Source organism: Psammomys obesus, unplaced genomic scaffold, assembly GCF_907164565.1.
Source record: "Psammomys obesus unplaced genomic scaffold, mPsaObe1.curated_primary_1811, whole genome shotgun sequence".
Taxonomy (NCBI): Eukaryota; Metazoa; Chordata; class Mammalia; order Rodentia; family Muridae; genus Psammomys; species Psammomys obesus.
In genome coordinates this window covers 16,358,980-16,380,263 of record NW_026596079.1, presented here as the reverse complement: position 1 = coordinate 16,380,263, position 21,284 = coordinate 16,358,980, and the positions used below count along the sequence as shown (strand labels likewise).

General features: G+C 38.7%; 1 pseudogene; it reads right to left on the bottom strand.

Annotated features, from left to right (window-relative positions):
- Positions 1-9,277: 9,277 nt before the first annotated feature.
- On the bottom strand, positions 9,278-10,041 carry LOC129690715 (brain-derived neurotrophic factor-like; annotated as a pseudogene).
- Between the last annotated feature and the right edge of the window lie 11,243 nt (positions 10,042-21,284).

Below are 21,284 nucleotides of genomic sequence, written 5' to 3'. Positions count from 1 at the left end.
TTGAGGACTCACATATAAATGCATACTTTTACAGTCATCCAGCTTTTGACAAAGAAACAGAATCTACACACTGGAGGGAAAACAAATGGTGCTCGTCAAGTTCACTAGCTATATTTAGAAGAATTAAACTGAACCCTTATTTCTCACCCTGAACAACATTCAACTTCAAATGCATGAAGGGCTACAATGTGAGAACTGAAACCCTGAATCTGATGAGGGAAAAGTGAAAAATGTGCTTGAACCCATTGGCAAAGGAAAGGACTTTCTGAACAGGACCCTGGTAGAACAGCCACAAACCCCAACAATTTATTAACGGAACAGCATGAAACTAAAAGGTGTCTGTATACCAGAAGACATCATGGTTTAGATGAAGAGGAAGCCTACAAAGTGAGAAAACTCTTTACCAGCTGTGCATATGACAAAGAGCTTATATCCAAAACTTATATACAAAAAAAAAACTCATAAAATGAAATAGTAAAAAAAACAAATTAAAATTAGAACTAAACAGAAAGCTCTCAAAAGCTGAAACACAAATGGCTGAGCTGTCAGGGAAATGCAAATCAAAACAACCTTGAAATTTCACCTTACACCCATCAGAAGGCTAAGATAAAAAAACTCAAGTAAGATCACATGCTGGAGAGGGTGTGGAGAATGTAAAGTTATACAACCATTGCTGGTGGGAATGTAAAGTTGTACAACTACTCTGGAAATCAATCTGACACTTTCTCAGACAATTAGGAATAGTGCTACCTCAAGATACAGCTGTACCACTCCTAGGCATATATCTTCAAGTATACAACAAGGACATTTGCTCAATCATGTTCATAGCAGCTTTATTTGTAATAGCCAGAATCTGGAAACAGCCCAGTTGTCCCTCAATGGAGGAATGGATAGAGAAATTATGATACATTTACACGATGGAATACTACTCAGCAATTAAAAACAAGGAAATCACGAAATTTGCATGCAAATGGTGGGATCTAGAAAAGATCATCCTGATTAAGGTATCCTAAAAGCAAAAAGACACACATGGTATGTACTCATTTATAAGTGGACATTAGACATATAACATAGGATAACCATACTAAAATCTTTACACTAAAGAAGCTAATCAAGAAGGAGGACCCTGAGTAAGATGATCAATCCTCATTCAGAAAGGCAAATGGGATGGACATCAGAAGAGGGAAAAAAACAGGGAACAGGACAGGAGGCTATCACAGAAGGCCTCTGAAAGACTCTACCCAGCAGGGCATCAAAGTAGAGGCGGAGACTCATAGCCAAACTTTGAGCAGAATGGAGGGAATCTTATGAAAGAACAGGGAGACAGAAAGACCTGGAGGGGACAGGAGCTGCATAAGGAAAGAAAAAAAAAATCTGGGCACAGGGATCTTTTCTGAGACTGATAATCAAACCAAAGACCATTCATGGAGATAAACCCCGAATCCCTGCACAGATGTAGCCCATGGCAGTTCAGGGTCCAAGTGGGTTCCATAGTAATGGGAACATGTCTCTGACATGAACTTAGAGGGTGGCTCTTTGATCACCTCCCCCTGATGGGGTACAGTCTTACCAGGTCACAGAGGAAGACAATGTAGCCAGTCCTGATGAGACCTGCTAGACTAGGATCAGATGTAAGGGGAGGAGGACCAGTGGACTTGGAGAGGGGCATGCGTGGGGAAAAGAGGGTGGGATTGGGAAGGGAGGAAGGAGGGGCCTATGGGGAGATGCAAAATGAATAAACTGTAATTATTAAAAAAATTAAAAACTGTTCAACAACACCAGCCAGCAGGGAAATGCAAATTAAAACTAATCTGAGATTTCATCTTACTGTAATCAGAATGGCTGATATAAAATGATGTAATGACAAATGCTGACATAGACAAGGAGAAAGAAGAACACTATTCTCTGCTGGTAGAAGTGCAAATTAGTGCATCCACTATGGAAACCTATGTGACTGTTCATCAAAAAGCTAGAAGATGTCCTAGATGACCTACTAACCACTCTTAAGCATGTACCCAAGGAACTCTATGTCCTACTATAGAAATAACTCCTTGTTTATGTTCACTGATGCTCTATTTATAATATCCACGGAATGTAAACAACCTAGATGCCTATCAGCTGACAAATGGAGGGTGAAATTGTGGTACATTTGCACAATGACATATTATTTAGCTTTTAAAAAACAAAATCATGAATTCCACAATAAATGAAGGTAGAAGCAATCACTCTTGGCGATGTGACCCAGACTCAGAAAGAGCCTAAAAGCCAGGCCTAGTAGATACCTACAAGGAAACAGTGTTTTCCAGGCACAACAGGACAGTCGCATACATAAACCCACAGTAAATATGACAGCATTCATAAGACCTGAACAAGTTCAAGCCAGACCCCTCTCCTCCCAAAATCCCGACGTAGAAAGAGGAAGTGGGCACAAAAACCTACCAGCAGATAGAAGGTTGAGAGACAGCTTCCATAACAGTGTGGTTCCTAATCTGTCCACACTATAGTAAAAGACCACACATTCAAGAGTGTACAGGCAACACAAATCGAACCTGATGTGTTTAAGAAAAATTATAAAGAATAAAAAATTAGATGGGGTAGAAGAGTGGATGGATATGGAAGGAGCTGGATGAAGGAGTGAGCATGATGAAATATATTGTATGACACTCTCAGGTAAATAATTTTTAAAATCAAGGAGAGAAAAGAAGAACCTATCTACCAGCCACTGCTTTGCATATGTTATATTTTTCTATAAAATGGCATTAGGCAGAAAGTGGTAAGAATTTAAAGATACAGATTTTGTTGAAAGTTTGCCTTATACACAACACACCCAAACACCACACACACACACACACACACACACACACACACACACACACACACACGTATATAAAGAAAGAGAGAACTTTTCAAGATTTAACCACAGTACAGTGCATTTAGCATGACACTTACCATGTGTTCATATCCATTGATACATGCTATGTTTCTCATGCCAACATAGCATAAAATGCAATGTTGCATGTCTGGCAGGCAGAGGTCACAGGAAACTAGAAAAAGAAGGTAATACATCTTACATAGGAATGGACAACATGAGGAAGAAAGGTTTAAGGGCCAGATGTGTACTGTTTTCTGCAATACCAAAAACTACCCTGCTTTAGAGTGACTCAGCACTTCAGCCTTTCTAGAAGACATGCAGCCTGGACACAGCCTACAAAATGCACAGAGTAGTAACTAAGATCACAGGGAGAAATTCCTCCCAATTTTGTTCCGATTAGCTAAATAATTGATGGTCACTGATGTCTAGGATATTCATTCCTTTATTTTCTGTTATGGAGATGGCCTATGTGTTATAAATAAAGCTTTATTGGAGCACAGACATTCTTATTCACTTATGTGTTGTCTCGAGCAGCCTTCATCTTACAACAGCCAAATTGCACGATGTGTAAGAGTCCCTCATAGCACAGCAGAGGACCTGTGTAATGTCAAAATCATTTACAATCTGTCCCTGGACAGACATGTTGCCCATCCCTGAACTACAGCAGTTCTCAGAAAATTCTAATTTCCTGTCATAATCTGTGAGTAGTGTTTCAAATTTTCGTCACATTAAAACCTATAGGGCCTTGGAAAACTTTTTATTTAGAAATTAGACTGTAAGAAAATCAGTTCATTTTAATTTACACTAGGGAAACATTTGATGCTGTAACTAATTTGATCATTTATTTTGAACATTGTATGTACTATGGTTTGAAGCTTGTTTTTTTTCCTTTTTCTTAGTTCTTCTCCCATACAATACATCCTGACAACAGCCTCCCTCATTCCATCCTTGTAGTCCCCCACAACATCACTCCTCTCCTAGATCCACTGTTCCTATTTCCCTTTAGAAAAAATCAGGCCTCCCAATGATATCAACTGAAGATGACTTACCAAGATGCAATACGACTGGACACAAACCCAGTAGAATGAAAAGGGTCCCAGGAGTAGACAAAGGAGCCAGACACAGCCCCTACTCCCAGTAATAGGAGTCCAACAACAACAATGACAATAACAACAGTAAAACCAAGCTAAACAATCACAGCATGTACACAAAAGGCCTAGTACAGACCTGTGTCGGCTTCATGGTTACCATCGAGCTTGCTTTTATTCCTAATTCTTGTTTTCATTTCTGTTTGTTCTGGGATCCCCTCCACCACCATCCCATATATTTAAAAAAAACAAGTAAAGATCAGGGTTTGTCCTAGGACTAATGAAAGCATAGTGGGAAAAATTTATGTTGTCATTTATGTAGACAAAATAGATCACACTAATGCAAATGTCGAGCGTCCTTAGCAACTTACTGGCCAAGTAGCCTCCAGCTTAAGTAACAGCTAGAACTTCCATCCTTGTGAGGTTGCTGTGTGCTGCTTGTATGCTATCTCAGTTAATCCTTAATATGCATTTCAAGTTGAATCAAAAGCATGTTACAAATGAGAAAATGGGAGCTCAAAAAATACTGATCTATTTGCCTCACATTAAGAGGCAGCAAGTGCTGAAGCCAGAGCATAGCTTCACTTTGAAATCTGTTAACAAGCCTCTAACTCACTATGCAAATTTGTCCAAATGGTCTGTTATCTACAATGAACTTGAAATTAGGAAAGAAACTGGGGATTCTAATTCTGGCTAGCTGCAGTCATTGCTACCACACAAATGTAAACTCCTTGACTGTAAGGAATGTCACCCAACACTGTCTGTGGTTATGCCATAGTGAAGCAAGGTAGAAGGCTTTATTTCTTTTTATTCACTGTTTTCAATGTTATATTTGAAACACAGTCATTATTTTTAACGATTAAAAGTAAGAATTATGTATTACTACTTAAAGGTCATTGGAGGGCTATGTGGTGGGCTCAGACTTGCCACAATTCACCCTTAGGGTGAATTCCTTTCTTCTGTCATCTCCTCATTCTGTATATAATGGTCTGCTGTTGTTTGTCTTAGATGAGATGGTATCAGACTCATGTGGAAGTGATATCACTTAGACCGTCAAGGACAGAAAGGCCTCTGTGTTGCCTTGTACCACGTTTAGCAGGCTGACTTTTTTATTTGAGACACTGTTACCCATTTCACCGAGTCATTGGTTGGTCCCCTTTTCTTCCTGCAGGATCACTTGGCTCTACTGAAAAATACTGACTGTATTTAAGAAATGTAGGCTAATTTGGAGTCCAAGCTCTCATGAAAGTGTGTGTATTCTGGAGTAGGCAAATGCTGTTATGAATTTTAGCAAATCATCGAAGTGGAACTTTGAAAATGATTAAAATTGTGCTTACACAGCTCCTCCCCTGCACACATATTGTGTTGCTAACATGGATAAAACTGTACCTTCTTGATGCTTACCATAATAATCTATTTTAATGTGTCAAAAGGCATGCTAATTCAGAAAAATGTTGGCTTTAGCGTTAATTCTGAAAATAGTAAGGTCAGTGCAACGTAGTATTTCTTATCAGGAAACTGTTTACCATTTGTATAGTGGTTCTGTAGTGGTTGAATAAATAACTAAAAAGAAAAAGAAAAAACGTTTGGAAGATTTCCTTGCAAGGGATTCACAGTGGTCAACGGGAAATGTGCCATGGCTTAGAACCTGTCATGCATGTCCAAATACTGACCTCAGAGAGTTGATGTAAGCAAGCACAGGAAAAATCTTGGCAACCTCACATATGCTTTCTTAATAAGATACTTAAGAGCCTGTGAGCAACTTAGGGTCCCCTGCCACCTGCATCAAGCCGCATACATATGTTTAAACAATGGAAATGTTACTTCTCTTAGCAACCTCCTGATGACTCTCCACCCCTTTCTGTTCACATGTGCCTATAGATATATCCGCGATCAGGAGACAGACCAACCTTGTCTGGTTTGGGATATGCATATAGTAAGGCATACTCTCTGAATAAAATTTTAGGCAAAATCTCCTACTTATCATCTTATGCCTATGGATAATACATATGTTTAAAACCAGATGCATTATAGGGAGAGGAATGTTTAGTAGAGGAAAAGATCTCTGTTAATAGTGACAGAGAATGAAGCTCTTGTCCATGTTATCCAAAAAAAAAAAAAAAAATGATGACCAAACAACTAATTGGCACCTTAGTTCTCTCTCACTGAAATGACCTGCTGTCTCTCTGGCTAGTGTATCTGAAAATTGTAGCTTTGCTTTGCTCTTTTTTTTTTTTTTTTATTAATTACACTTCATTCATTTTGTATCCCCCCATAAGCCCCTCCTTCCTCCCCTCCCAGTCCCACCCTCCCTCCCCTTTCTGCATGCAGGCCACTTCCCAAGTCCACTGATAGGGGAGGTTCTCCTCTCCTTTCTGATCTTAGTCTATCAGTTCTCATCAAAATTGGCTGCATTGTCCTCTACCATGGCCTGGTAAGGCTGCTCCCCCCTCAGGGGGAAGTGATCAACGAGCAGGCCAATCAGATTATGTAACCCACTTGGACACTGAACTGCCATGAGCTACATCTGTGCAGGAGTTCTAGGTTATCTCCACGAATAGTCCTTGGTTGGAATATGAGTCTCTGGGAAGTTCCCTGTGTTCAAATTATCTTGTTCTGTTGCTCTGCTTGTGGAGTTCCTGTCCCCTCCAGCTCTTACTATTTCCCACTTCTTACATAAAATTCCATTCACTCTGCCCTTCAGTTGGCCATCAGGCTCAGCATCTGCATTGACAGTCTATACTGCAGAGGCTTCAGAGGCCCTCTGTGGCAGGTTCCAAGGTTGTTTCCTGTATTCTTCTGGCTTTCAGAGGTAGCAGGTTCCGAGGTTGTGCTTTTCTTTTTCTGTGCATCTTTTCTGATTTTTTGAACAAGGTGTGTGGTGGTTTGAATTAAGTGTGGCCTTTTTGGAGTAGGTGTGAACTTATTGGAGTAAGGGTGTCACTGGTGATGGGGTTGGAGGTTTTAGAGGCTCAAGCCAGACTCAGTGTCACTATCTTTTCATGCTGCCTTTGTATCTGAATGTAGAACTCTCAACTCCTTCTCCAGAACCATGTCTGCTTGCATGCTGCCATGCTTTCCTCCATGATGACAATGAACTAAACCTCTGAACTGTAAGCCGGCCTCTGATTAAACAATTTCCTTTAAAAGAGTTGCCAGGGTCATAGTATCTCTTCACAGCAATAGAATACCTAACTAACATAAGCTGCTATGAACTAAGAAGTACCGTGAGAGAAAGATTGCTGGTAAGAAGTTGATAGATGTTCTCTGTCTAGAAGGCCAACAGGTAAGGATTCAAGGAAAGGAGAGCCTTGGTAGTAGGAAATGCATGACCTTCTTTAACACCTCCAATGTTTTTAACTCCAATACTTTTAATGTTTTAAAGTGTGAATTTCAGCACTGACTTGGACTCAGGAAATCAGAAACACTGTAGCAGGTACAGCAATCTAGACATTGATAGATTTCTAGGTGATTCCGGTGCATGGAAGTTTTTGAGAACAGTAGTTCCATTTTCATTTCTAATGTGTTTCCTGTGTTTCCATACAACCTGACCAGGAGCCATATCCCTAGAAAACCTCTGTAATGAGATTTTCTAACTTTGGCATTACATTTGTCATGACAATCAAATGTTAGCAGACTATTTCCAAATGTCTCCTCAGAAAAGAAATCGCTAGTCCAGAACATTAATTGACAAGTTTGGCATCACATTGGATACTCAAAAAGTCACTGATGTCAGTATTTCAAATACAGAAATTTCATTTTAAATGATTAAAATAAATAAATTTAAATTAAATGTATTTCCCAGAGAAATATCAAAACTAAGATACTCACAATAATATAATACTGTTAATAATACACACATATTGCTCAAATATACCTGTTTTCCTACTAATGGGCCATTCTTTTCCAGCCCAGAATCTAGTTGCATTTTTCACAGGATTATTAATCTTGATTAATCTAAATTTCTCAAATTTTCCCTGTTTCTTGTGGTCTTGGCTCACTATCAGAGTAATGGTCAGACAGCCATCCATTAGCATTATCTGATACAATATCCTCAACAGGCTTAGAGTTTAGAGTCTAGGAAGAGCATCACAAAGATGATATGGTCTCATCTTAGACTTCTGACTTCAACATGGCATATTACTGTGGATGGAAAACTCGATCGCTTGATAAACAGGCCACCACAAGCTTTACTTCATGTAAAGTACCTGTTTTCATCTTCAAAGCTTTCTTGGATAAACCACAGTGCTGTTAATAATAGTCTACAATAAAATATGTATCATGTTCTAGAAGAAAAATAAGAAATATGCATTCTTTTTTCTCTTTTTGCTTCAATTTTTTGTTTGTCTGTTTTCTAAATAGAGAGAAAAAGAAAGGGTTAGGTGGGCGGGAAGATAGTAGAGATCTGGAAGGGGTTGAGGGAAGGGATACCGCCATCAGACTGTTGTATTAAAGTTTTTTTTCAATAATAGTACAGTTATCCTACCCCTCCCACTCTCCCTACATCTGATCCCCACCCTCTTTCCCTCAGTACTCCCTCTCCTACCCTGTTCCCTCTCTTCAAGCACTTTCTATTTATTTCCCCTTCTGCCTGAGACTCTAGCATCCACCCTTGGGTCTTCCTTGTCTCCACTGGGTCCATGAATTGCGGTATGGTTATCCTGTACTTTATGGCTAATATCTACTTATAAGTGAGTACATAAGACCATGTGTATCTTTCTGGGTCTGGGTTACCTCTCTTAGGATGTTCTTTTGTAGTTCCATCCATTTTCCTGCAAATTTCATTGCTTTGTTTTGTTTTGTTTTGTTTTTGCATCTTGACATTGTTTTAATTCCAATGCTATCAGAAGTGGAAAACAGTAAAACAGAGTACTAACAAGAGCAAAGGTACTTAGTGTCTAAAATGTAAATGGAATGTTTTGGTTCAAATTTTTGTTTTTGTTTCTTAGTCTGTTTTCTGGAAGAGGGACAGTTTATTATCATTTCGGAATTAAAGCAACATGCAATTTATTATTATCATTATTATTATTATTATTATTAATTTAAACTTTTTGTTTTCAATTCTTGACAATGGCAACAATCCACAATGTTATCAAGAAATGTAATGCTGAGTTTTAATGTTGTGCACAAATGACTGTTTCCTTTCTGGTCATGCATATGTCCAATAAATAGATCGTGGAACAACTGTACTGTATAAACTTTATTTATACATGCAGTTCATAAATTTATGTTTTTCTTAACTGAGTAATTTACCCTGTTATGTATATATACAAATAGGTAATTTTTGTCTCAATGTAATCTATACAACATAAATCCATTATCTTCCTCTTTTAATGGTCAGTGTGCATACACAGGAAGTGTCTATCCTTATGAATCGCCAGCCAATTCTCTTTTTGCTTTTCATAGTGAGCGCCTAAACATGCGACTGTGTAGTTCGGCATTGTGAACTCCAGTGACTTTTCTCTATGCCCTGCAGCCTTTCTTCGTGTAACCCATGGGATTACACTTGGTCTCCTAGAAATACTGCTTCAGTTGGCTTTTTGATACAGGGATTTTCTCCAGAATCCTGACAGTCCCACCCGACGTGTTCACTGCCGTCTTTTATCTGCTGCTGTGACCCACTCACTAATACTGTCACACACGCTCAACTCCCCGTGGCGGTCAGGGTCGGAGTGGCACCGAACCCTCTTAGACATGTTTGCGGCATCCAGGTAATATTTGTATTCCTGCAGCAGAAAGAGCAGAGGAGGACAGAAAGGCACTTGTCTGCTGAGCATCACCCTGAGAAGGGTAAAAGTCCGTATCCTTATGGTTTTCTTCTTTGGGCCGAACCTTTTGGTCCTTATCCAGCAGCTCTTCGATTCACGTGTTCAAAAGTGTTAGCTAGAGATGTCGTCAGACCCTCTCGAACCTGCCCTGGGTCCATTCACCCTCTCCAGAGTCCCATGGGATCCGCACACCAGGGCAGGGCAAGTTACCTTGTCCGTGGACGTTTGCTTCTTTCATAGGCGCAGCCTTCATGCAACCGAAGTATGAAATAACCATAGTAAGGAAAAGGATGGTCATCACTCTTACCACTTGGTGGAACTCGGGTTCCACAGAAAGCTCTTGAATCCCCAATAGAGGAGTCACATCATTGTCACTCTCCTGTCCCCTGTGCCCTGCTCAGCTCAGCCCCACAGCAATGGTGGCTTCAGAGGGAACCCAGTCCCATCAAAGCCTCCCTAAGGGGAGGTGGCGAGTCACCCCAGGAGGCTTCCTTCTCCAGGCCCGGGAGTCCTGAGCAAGTTAGGTACCTTGAGATAGCCAGCTAGCAGGTGCGCCCTGGTGCAGCAACAGGGGCAGCAGCTGGCACTCTGAGCTCAGCCAGCGTCAGGAGCTGTGGTCAGAGCTATTAGGTTGAGCTTTGATTGGTCAGACAGCACCGCCCCCATTTTTCTTTGTTTTTAACAGCTGAGTAGTATTCCATTGTGTAAATGTATCACAGTTTGTTTATCCATTCTTCAGTTGAAGAACATGTGAGTTGTTTCCAGTTTCTGGCTATTGTAAATAAAGTGGCTATAAACATGGGCAGCTTGGTCTTAATTGGGTCCCCTTGTAAGAGCAGTTAGGTAAAGGTTACCTCTGACAAGGATTTTGTTGCATGCTTTTTGATCACTGGAATGCAGAATGCCAACTGGAATGCAGAACATCAGTGACTATGTAAGCCTGTTCTAACACAGTGGAATATGAGTCTCAACCACCACTCGAGGTCGTCCTCTGATTACCACAGGCCTTCTCTGCTGCGTGTGCTCCTGTGTTCACACACAGAAGTGTGCACACAAATACATGCGCATGCGCATGTACAAAGATAAGAATACGGATTATTCTCCAGGCTTATCCTGTATTGCATTTCTTTCATTCCTGGAATCAGACATTTATGCAGGGAGCAGTGGCTTCCTTTACTACATGGTTCTATGGTATCATTCCACTGCCTGGGCAGGGTGTGCATGTCACTGCTGGGCGATGCTAGGGTGTCTTCCCAAGTCCCAGTAGAGTTGGGAAATATATGCAAGTTATGAACATCTATTGTCTATCTGGTAGAGTAAAGAAATACACAGATCATTTATAAATTATAAATAGATGAACAATAGACAGATAGAGGTAATACGTAGGCAACATAAACATTAACATGAGTCCATCCTGATATGCCCAGCTCTAAGACAGCACCCATACAGTAGTCTCCGTTCCCTCTCTCTTCCTTTACTTATTGCTAACTCCTATTTTTATGACAGTAGGAAATCTGGATTCTGCCCTCTGTAATATCTTTTTGTATTTAGCTCCACTGTAGCAGATTCTGAATTGCAAAACTATACCCCGGTGAAAAATGAATCTTACACTAGACTACAGAATTAGTGTATACCTTTCATCTTCAACTTTTCAAAATCCAGTCGAAATAATATTTCCGAAATTGCTTAGGTCAGCTCATTTTTTTCCTACCACTCTTTTAAGTGAGACAATGTCATGCATTTGTAATACAGTAACTTCATTTATCTTAGTATGCATTTGATCCTGGGATCCCATGATATGCCAGAGGAAATGTAATTAAGTTGCATATACTTAGGTTTCTCTGTTGTATATTTTCAGTGGATTTTTACAAATGCACAGAATTGTGTGTCTTCTGTCAAAATATTGCATGCCATTGTTTTACTGTCCTAAAATTAATCAGTGTGACACTTTGTGGTCAAACTTTCACTCAATACATGTCATCTATTAATCTCTTACTGTCTTTATAGTTTCACCTTCCCCACAATCCCATGAAAACAGAATTACAAACTGTACAGAGTTCTTATTGGACCTTGATTTAACCACGAGAACAATGCATGGAAGGTTCATCCCTGGCAATATCCGAGTCAATGGGTTCTTTCTTTTTTGTTGTTGAATAATATTCCATTATCCGTATGTACCCCAATTGATCATATCTTATCCAGTCACCTGCTAAAGAATATCGTGTTGATTCTGTTGGTAATATAAATGAAATGAACAAGAGTTTATATGTACAGGCTTTTATATAAGCAAAGCTTTCCATTCATTAGTCATATTTGAGGAGAGGTGCCCCTTATCATTCATAAGATAAGTGTATGCATATTTACCAAGAAATTGACAAACAGTTTTCTGAAGTGACAGAGAATTTTCTAATTCAGACCATTAATGAATCTTAACATTTGTGCCTCCTTATCAGTATTTCATTGTCAGGTCCATCTCCCATCTGTTTAACATAAACCTATCATACCATTGTAGATTTGACTTACATTCCTTACTGACTCATGCTGTTGTCTTTTCACTTGTGTATTTGTAAATGAATGTCTTTGGAGATGTACGTGTTTATACTTTTGCCCATTTTTAATTGAAATTATGCTTTCTATAGCTGAATTTGAGGAAATGTCTATATGTTCTAGCAGGTTCTTTATCTATTATGTGATTTGAAAAAAGCTCACTTAACCTATATCTCATCTTTTAATTCTGTTGACAATCTCTTTCATACATACATATTTTAATTATATCTCAGAATTTGATTATATCTCAATATTTATTATCAAGCTTAAGGTCGCATCAATTTTTCCCCTTTCTTAATACCTGTGTTATAGCTGCATCAATTCTATTGATTGCTCTATCTCTTAAATTTTTTTCTTGTTTTCTGTATGTCTTATTAATTTTGGTTGGAAACAGAATATCATGTAAAGTGAAATAGTAAATGTTAATAAATAAGTTTACACCTAAAAATTGGCAACATTTCCTTTCTTCATTTCAGCAGACATTATTGGGAAGATACTAAATAAACTTGGCTAACATCTGAGGTATACTAAGCAAGATTTTAGAAAGATACTCATGCTCTTTGCTGTTGGCAATTAGGCGCCATTTTGTGTTGTCTTTTTCCTTGATAGGGTGACATCTGGTGTCTGTCACAAGAATTTTCACCTGTTCTCCAGAGTGATCTCTCCCTCCCTCCCTCCCTCTCTCTCTCTCTCTTTCTCTCTCTCTCTCCTGAAATATAGTAGTGAGTGTTTTACAATCTTATTTGTTTCTACAGATTGAGAAAAGATGAAACTTTACAAATTGTTCAGTATTTTTCGCTGTAAAAGTGAGAAATGCGTGTTTTTCAACTTTCCATATTTGAAGTAGAAACTAGATATCTTCTTTATTTTTAAGAAAAAAAGAAATTAGAAGGTTTTGGTCAGGAAAGTAAGAAAATCTTATTTAAGTTTTTAGAAGAAAACTGATTGTATATTGCCCAGTGAATTAAGGTTGCCTCAGTTTCTGGGGAATAGTAAGGATTCTGAAAATTAATCTGGACAAATGATGAACCAATTACAAATACAACATGGCTAGGGCAAAAGTGTGAAGATATTCTGAGGAATTTAGGATTCAGTAGGACTTCCTGACAGATTGTAGTATTGAGTATATGTATGCATATTCATGCACTTAACTCTCAAGAGTGGTGTAAAAAGGAAAAAAAAAAATTCAAAATCTGTGCCTATGCGTCTAGACACCCAGGGACATAATGGCAAAGGATTTGTCAACTGTAAACGTAGAGATATCTGGGAAAAAGAAATCGCAATTGAGATTATATTGGCCTTTGAGTTAGTCTATAGAGTATTTTCTTGATTAGTGATTGATATGAAATGGTTCAGTAATTGATATGAAAGTAGGTTGTAATACCCCTGGACAGGTAGTGTTGGAATGTGTAGAAAAGCATATAGAATAAGCCATAGGGAGCAAGACTAAACAGCATCCATTGTTGGCCTATTTCAGTTCCTGCCTCTTCGTTTGTGCCTTGAGTTATTGCTCTTTCTTCAGTGAAAGACTATGACCTGTGAAAGAAAGTAAACACTTTATTCCGAAAGCTGCTTTCCATTAATGTGTTTATCACAACAATGAAGAGCAAATTGTAAGAGTAGTTGGGCTAATACTAAAACTATGGACTAAGCAGGATGTGCTTAGTTCGTTGAAAAGATAAGCAAGAAAAAGAACTTCCATTATAATTGTGGAAAATCCAAGGAAGAAAAGAATTAATTGTAATTTCAATTTTTAGCTGTTCCTACTGCATAACAATGATTTACTTTATCATCTTAGCAATGTTAATGAAGCTCTGTGAGAAAAATGTGCAAGAATTAAAGCACCACTTAAATGTGAAATGTTGAGGGTCTCTCTCATGGCTTCCCCACCACATGATTTTCCAGACACTGTGTACTAATTGCATGGGCTGATCAGGAGAAAATTCAATTAGTTGTAATATGCCTAAATCCACTTAATGAAACTAGTATATCACTCTCAAGTTTGGGGACAATTAAGAGAAATCCATCTTGTGGAAGCTTTTAAGTGCCTGTTGGGAGTGATGGGAAATGGTTATTTCTCAAGTCCTTACTCCATCTTTTGGAAACCAGAATGGGATCCACAAACATGTTAGCATAACAACACTTGTTACAGGAAAAATGAAGTCAGTGCTTAAGTCATGGATTTTCCTTTCCTTTCTCTGTTCTGAAAGCATTTATATAGCCCTATTACATTGGGTATTTGTCCTTATTATTTTGGAAGAAAAGATAGGAATTCTCCCAAAAAAGTTGTAGCCCACTAGGAAGAGAGCCAAAGTAAATGTTTGCTAAAGTAGAGTGATGGAGATCGCAAGGGTGTAGGAAGAAGAAAGTAGAGACACTACTTGAATGGCCACTGTAGAACTTAACCATTCAGCCTAATATTTTTTAAAAATAATCCTTCTGAAGACAGCATGCTCCAGTGTGTTCTCACTTCTTAAATTATTACAGAGACTTCTTTCCTAAAGTTATTTTCAGCAAATATTTGCAAATTATGAAATGTTGATTGTCTTCCTTTTTAACAATGTTTAGAAAATAGCTAATATTTAAGTCTAAGAAAGTCACATACTTTTGTGGTTAATTAAATACAAGAAAGTGTACTCACTCTCCTCTCATTTGCTGTACTTCATAGAATCAAGTCTTAACAAGCTCTGCAATATATTTTACTTTGCAGACTAATGTTTCTCCAGTTGCTGCATTTAATAAAATCTGTTAAAAATTGCACCCCGTTTTATTTTAGAAAGAAAATTATTAACTAAGTTAGCTGAGACTCAATGCTTTCTTACCATCTAAAAAGTCTTTCACTTTATACTTATTGAAAGAAATCCATCAGAGTTGTTTAATTGAGTATTCCAGATTACCAATGAGCGTCTACATATTGAAAGAATTGCTAAAACTTCTTAAACAGGTCTCAGACTCATGTGCATTTGTCTGGGACTGGGTGAAGCTCATGCTATGTCAGTATCTGTACATGAGCCATCAAGAACGTGAATGAAGGCTACAGAGATGGCTTAGCTACACAATCATGACCAGCAGAGTTCAGATTCCAGCACCCACATAACAAGCTGCTGTGCTGCACATGCCAGAACCCCAGCTACAAGGTATGCAAAAACAGGAAAATTATGGGGGCTTCCTGCCTGTACTCTCATAAAGAAAAAAAAAAGCCTCAGATTCAGGGAGAGACCCATACTCAAAGAAACTGCTAATTTCTTGACAGCAGTGTATTTAATTTTAGAGATGATATAATTTGAAAGAAAATAAGGTATGTTTTGAAACAGTGTAAAGTATCACACTCTCAATGAATTCATGTTCATTAATCCAATATTTTAGAGGAAAGACTCTAAGAAAGGTGGCATGCTCTATTTGACTAAAGTCAGTTTATTTTGTGATTCCAAGTCCTCTATAATATAATTAAATAATCACTGTATATTATAAAATTATTAAATCCAGGGAGTCCTGAGTGAAAGTTCTGGAAGATGGTATACAATGATGGTTTAAAGTAGAGAATGTGGCTGGCTGGTTTCAGCTTACATTTTTATTTGGTCAATTGTGGCTCTCAGCTTGTAGTTTTTTCATTCTTAAAGAGGAAATAATATGGATTAACAAGGACACTTATCACATAAAGTCATTCTGGAGCTGAAACTGGAAAACTAAAAGACTAAAAATCCCCTCAATGATGCCACTGAGGGTCAATGTGTTTAGAAAATTTTCTGAGGGATTGATAGCAAGCAATCATCATTCTTAATTGGGTTGTTGGGTGCTTTTGAAAATTAAAATAATCTTAGTGGATTAGTAACTGTTTCTATGAAAGGGCTCCAGCAGCAGGCTACAGCGTCTGATGAGGGCAGTTATGAAATCGATTTTAGCAATGATAGCACCACCAAAGTGAGCACATGACCTCTTCCACTCCTGTTAGAAATTAAATGAGAATTTCTTCCAAGAAGCAAGGTTGCATTGTTCCATCAAATCCTTCTGCTCAGAAAGTAAACTGGGAAGAAAAGTATTTCCCATTTTCTGTGAAGCAGCTCTCTCACTTTCCTGGACAAGCATTTCCAAAGTCCTGCAGAAGACAATTTGACACAATGACGAGTAATATTTATTTTTAAGGTATGTGTTTTATTTCCAAAGCAGGGGTGATTCTACGAACACTTCTGAAGCTGCTTTGCATCTGAGGTAGGAATGTAGTAAGATGCACTTTGTTAGCTACTTGGCTCTTTTACAGTGTAACACCCATAATGCATTTCAAACTCATTTTATTCAATAAACACTAAGCAAATGGTGATGCCACTTACATTGTTTTATCATTGTCACTTTCTCTATTAGCACTGATATTATGATCACTCCATGATTTTTCTTTGTGTAGAAACAAATTACCATATACATTCCGACTTAGATAATACAAATAGGCTGCATTGCAATGCTGGGTGTCAAAAATACGAAGTAGGTTTCGTTGGTCTACAATACACAACATAATTGGATTTCTTCCAGAATCTGCTTTACATGCTTCTTAATCGCCCTAGGCTGCCTGCATTCCATGGTTGGTGGCACCTATACCTTTAGACAGCAATACATTACTATATGTCTCTGACAGTGCTTATAAAACTGCTTACAAATACATTCTCATGTTGTGCTGGGAACCAAATCTAGAACCTTGGACATATACACCAGATCCCCGAAGACTAACTACATTTTGTTCCTGGCTTGCCAACCTCATCCTTTCATAACTGTTCTGCTTCCTGGCTTCCATGATGTGAGCAGCCGCTGACACATACTTCAGTTGCTGTGACACTGCATTTCCTCGTGCTCAGAGTAATGCATCCTGACAGTGTATTAAAACCTTTGAAAATAACAGTCAAAACAAATCCGCCCTCTTCTTCCATTGTAAATGGCAGGTGTCTTGTCACAGCGGTGGACAATTAACAATACGTCTCAGTTCTTTACACACATGGGTCTTTCTATAATACAAATCTCTATGTGGGAGAAGGATTTGTCAGAGTGAGGAAGGATGAAGATAAGGAGAGAGAAGGGATGAAGAGACTATCTCTCTCAGCAGGTAAGATTCTCCCACCTTCTTCATATATTATTCATCAAAAAAAAAAACAACCACATCACCACACACTGAAGAGTATGAATGTCACAAAGCAGAAGTCAGACATCATCTTAGAAATATGCCTTCTATCATCACCATTGTGATTGTTCCTATCTACTTTATTCTTCTGTTGGTGACATGTGAGACAAATACCCTTTCCCATGAATTCTTTCATTATATTTGAGCAACTAGAACAAAGCCTGAGGGAGCTGTGTATCAGGACTCCCCCCCTCAGGTTTATTGTGCACCATTGTTGAGAAACTCGGCTCTCCATTAGGTTGCTACTGTAGTAATTTACTTACAGTGAACCATGACTAAGCCATTCTCCATTCAAAAGTCATTCATGGCAATTATTTTTTTTTATCATTTGCTGCAGAAAGTGTAAACACTGCACTGTTTAAAAGGCTTTCTGACTAAACCCTTCCTCTCTGACTTTGCATCAGCCCCCCTTTCTTCATTCACTATGCACTCTCCTTTAGTTTCTCTCAGTTTATATCCTTCCCAAGCATGGAGCTCTGTGACAGTCCTGTGCCTTTGCTGAAGCTGTTCATTCTACCTACCTGGTCCAAGTAACCTCCAAGACATACAGCTTCCTTATACAATGAGCATAAAACACACTTTGAAAAGAGTGAAAACTACAAGTAACCAGGAAACTAGTGGCCGTGAGTGTATCAGAAATAATGTCTTTAAATGGATTGTCCAATTTGCCTTCTTGTACGCCATCCTTCTCTTCTCCTTGAGGCTAGTCTCCATCCCATGTTTTGTCTGCATCTCATTTATTTAGCACATTTGTAATGTGTTTTAGCTCCTAAGCTCTATTATTATCATTTAGGGATGCATGGTGTGTGAAGTCCCGGCACTGACTGTTGTAACTTACAGCTGAAAAAGTTATCACTACTTTTACAGTAAGAAGTTTGGTTTGGTTTGTTTCTCAGAAGTGGTCTTGTTTTGTAGCCCAGGTTTACCCTCAAACTTGTAATCCTCCCGTCTCAGCTTTCCAAGTGCTAAGATTGCAGGTGCACTTCATCAAGCCCATCTCATAGTAAGCAGGTTTAGAAGCCCATCTGAATTTGTCTCCTGCATGCATGGATCTGGATATTGCCAGTATTTTTGCTAAAAATGGCATTGCTGCTGTGGAGTTATTGACATTTTGTGCTGGAGCACATATGAGGATGTTTCTGTGGAGTATTTGCCTAGGATTGGACACTTCATCAGTTGTAAGAAGTGCAATATATCACATCTTGCAAGACTTTCCTAGTATATTTTATTGGTATGCATGACCCTCACAGTGTAGGAATGATCTGACAGCTGTTTTAATATTGCTAGTCTTTTATCTTTTGCAAATAAATAAATATGCATGGTGGAATGTCTTTTCACTTGTTTATTCATCATTCATGCTTTCTTTTTCCCATTTCCCCAAATGCCATTAGGTCTTTGATTATTTTTATGCATTTTTTGATTTGTGGGATATTTTATATATTTCGAATCCTAATTATACATTGCGTGGTTTGCATTATTATATCATGAATGTCTTAATCAAGAGATGCTGTTATTATATGGTAGTCATTTTGATTTGTCTGCCAATTTTTACCTCTTCCTCCCCGTAGTCAAGGTCAGAAAACTAAAGATCTCTTACAATATCTTCTAAAAGTGCCAACTTTAATTTTGCTTAATTCCTTGTTGGAATAGGCTCTCATGTAGCACAGCACAGCCTCAGACTCACTGTGTAAATAAAGCTAACCTGAACTCATGGTCTTCCTGCCCCTATCTCCTAGGGCTACATGCTGGAATCACAGGTTGTGCTGCTGTGCTGGATCCTTACTCAAATTTTTTAATCTATTTGAGATTAAGTCTTATGTGTGGTATGAGGTAAATATTAGATTTCAACATTGCTCTTGCATATAATCAGCTTTCTGAGCATTCAATTTATTAGTTACATTTCTGCCATTTCTATTTCTAGACATAATTTCATAAAGAATAATTATTTTTCTTTAGGAGCACACAATTCTCTTTGACAAATTTTCCATCCAAGCACTGCATCTTTTGTGACCATTACTGTACTTTCATAAATTTTGTCTGATAAGACAAGTTATTACTCTATACAACATTTTTATGAATTCCTTGGAAATTGCATTGCATTTTGATCATATTCTTGCTCCACTCCTAACTCCTCTAAGATCCACCCCTATGTTTTTAACCCCATCCGACTTCCTGTATCCTTTTAGTTTTGAAACCAATTGAATCCAATTTTTGCTACCATAAACTCCTGGGTATGGGGCCATCCACTAGAGTATGGCTGAATACAGAAAACCAACTGTCCTTTTGCCAGAAACCACCAGCTCTCCACAGCTCCTCAGTCAGGGGTCAGAGCTCCTGAGTCCCTCTCTCTCCATGCTAAGGTGACTGGCTCAATCTTGTGTAGGTCTGTAGGCTCTTGAATGCAAAGGTCCTCTTGTATCCAGAGGACACTGTCACCATATTGTATTCTTGTACTTTTTTATTTGATAAGACAAGTTATAGTGTTTTATAAAAATATTCCAACTATTCTCAACATTTTTCTAAAAGGTTAGAGTCAACAAGTAATAGATGAAGGTTAAATTGTGTTACATTCTGAATGGTAACTAAAGTTCTATAATGTCAAAGTGTGGGTGATGGTGAGACATATTACTGAAATGCACAGAGAGTGAAATTTGCATCCTTTTTTTAGTAGCCAAAAGAAGAACATTAGGATGAATACATTATTTTAAAGATCACTTTCTCGCAACTGGCTGGATAATCTAACAGCACCTGTCTGTACTCTGGAGAAGCTGAGACCCCAATGGCTGGTTAGTCCATGAGGCTGAATGCTTGCCTCAGCAATTTTTTTTTAAGGTTTTAACACTTTATTTATATTCATGGTATTCCCTTTCTCTACAGGTTGTTTTGCATCTTTAAGGATACCTGTGATGGTAAGAGCATTTGTTAGATGGCGCATTTTCATAGCATCATTTTTCGTTTTTAAAATTTTCATTATTTTTATATTAATTATAGTTTACTCACTTTGTATCCTAGCTGCAGCCCCTCCCCCATTTCTCCACAATCCCACCCTCCCTCTCTCATCTCCTCCCATGTCCCTCTCCAAGTCCACTGGATATTAGACATACAATATAAAATTAACATACCAAAATCTGTACACTTAAAGCAGCTAAGCAAGAAGGAGGATCCTGGGTAAGATGATCAATCTTCACTCAGAAAGGCAAAGGGGATGGGCATCAGAAGAGGGAGAAAACAGGGAACAGGGCAGGAGCCTACCACAGAGGACTTCTGAAAGACTCTAAGCAGCAGGGTATCAAAGCAGATGCTGAGGGACATAGCCAAACTTTGGGCAGAGTGCAGGGAATCTTATGAAAGAAGGGGCAGATAGAAAGACCTTATGGAGGGGATAGGAGATCCACAAGGAGAGCAACAAAACCAAGAAATCTGGGCCCAGGGGTCTTTTCTGAGACTAATACTCTAACCAAGGACCAACCGTGGAGATAACCTAGAACCCCTGCACAGATACAGCCCATGGCAGCTCAGAGTCCAAGTGGGTACCCTAGTAAGGTGAACAGGGACTGTCTCTGACATGAACTCAGTGGCTGGCTCTTTGATCACCTCCCCCTGATGGGGGAGTAGCCTTTCCAGGCCACACAGGAAGACAATGAAAGACAGTCTTGATAAGACCTGATAGGCTAGGGCCTCTGAACAGTTCTTATCTGTTGCTAATGTCCTGGAGGATCACAGCCACTGGACTTCAACCATGTTGGAAGCCCAGACAAGCTGAGTTGTAATGGCAGAACAGGATGGCTGCAGAAACAGCAGGATACATGCCAGCAAGAAGTGAAGGCAGAAAAGCAAGTAGTAGT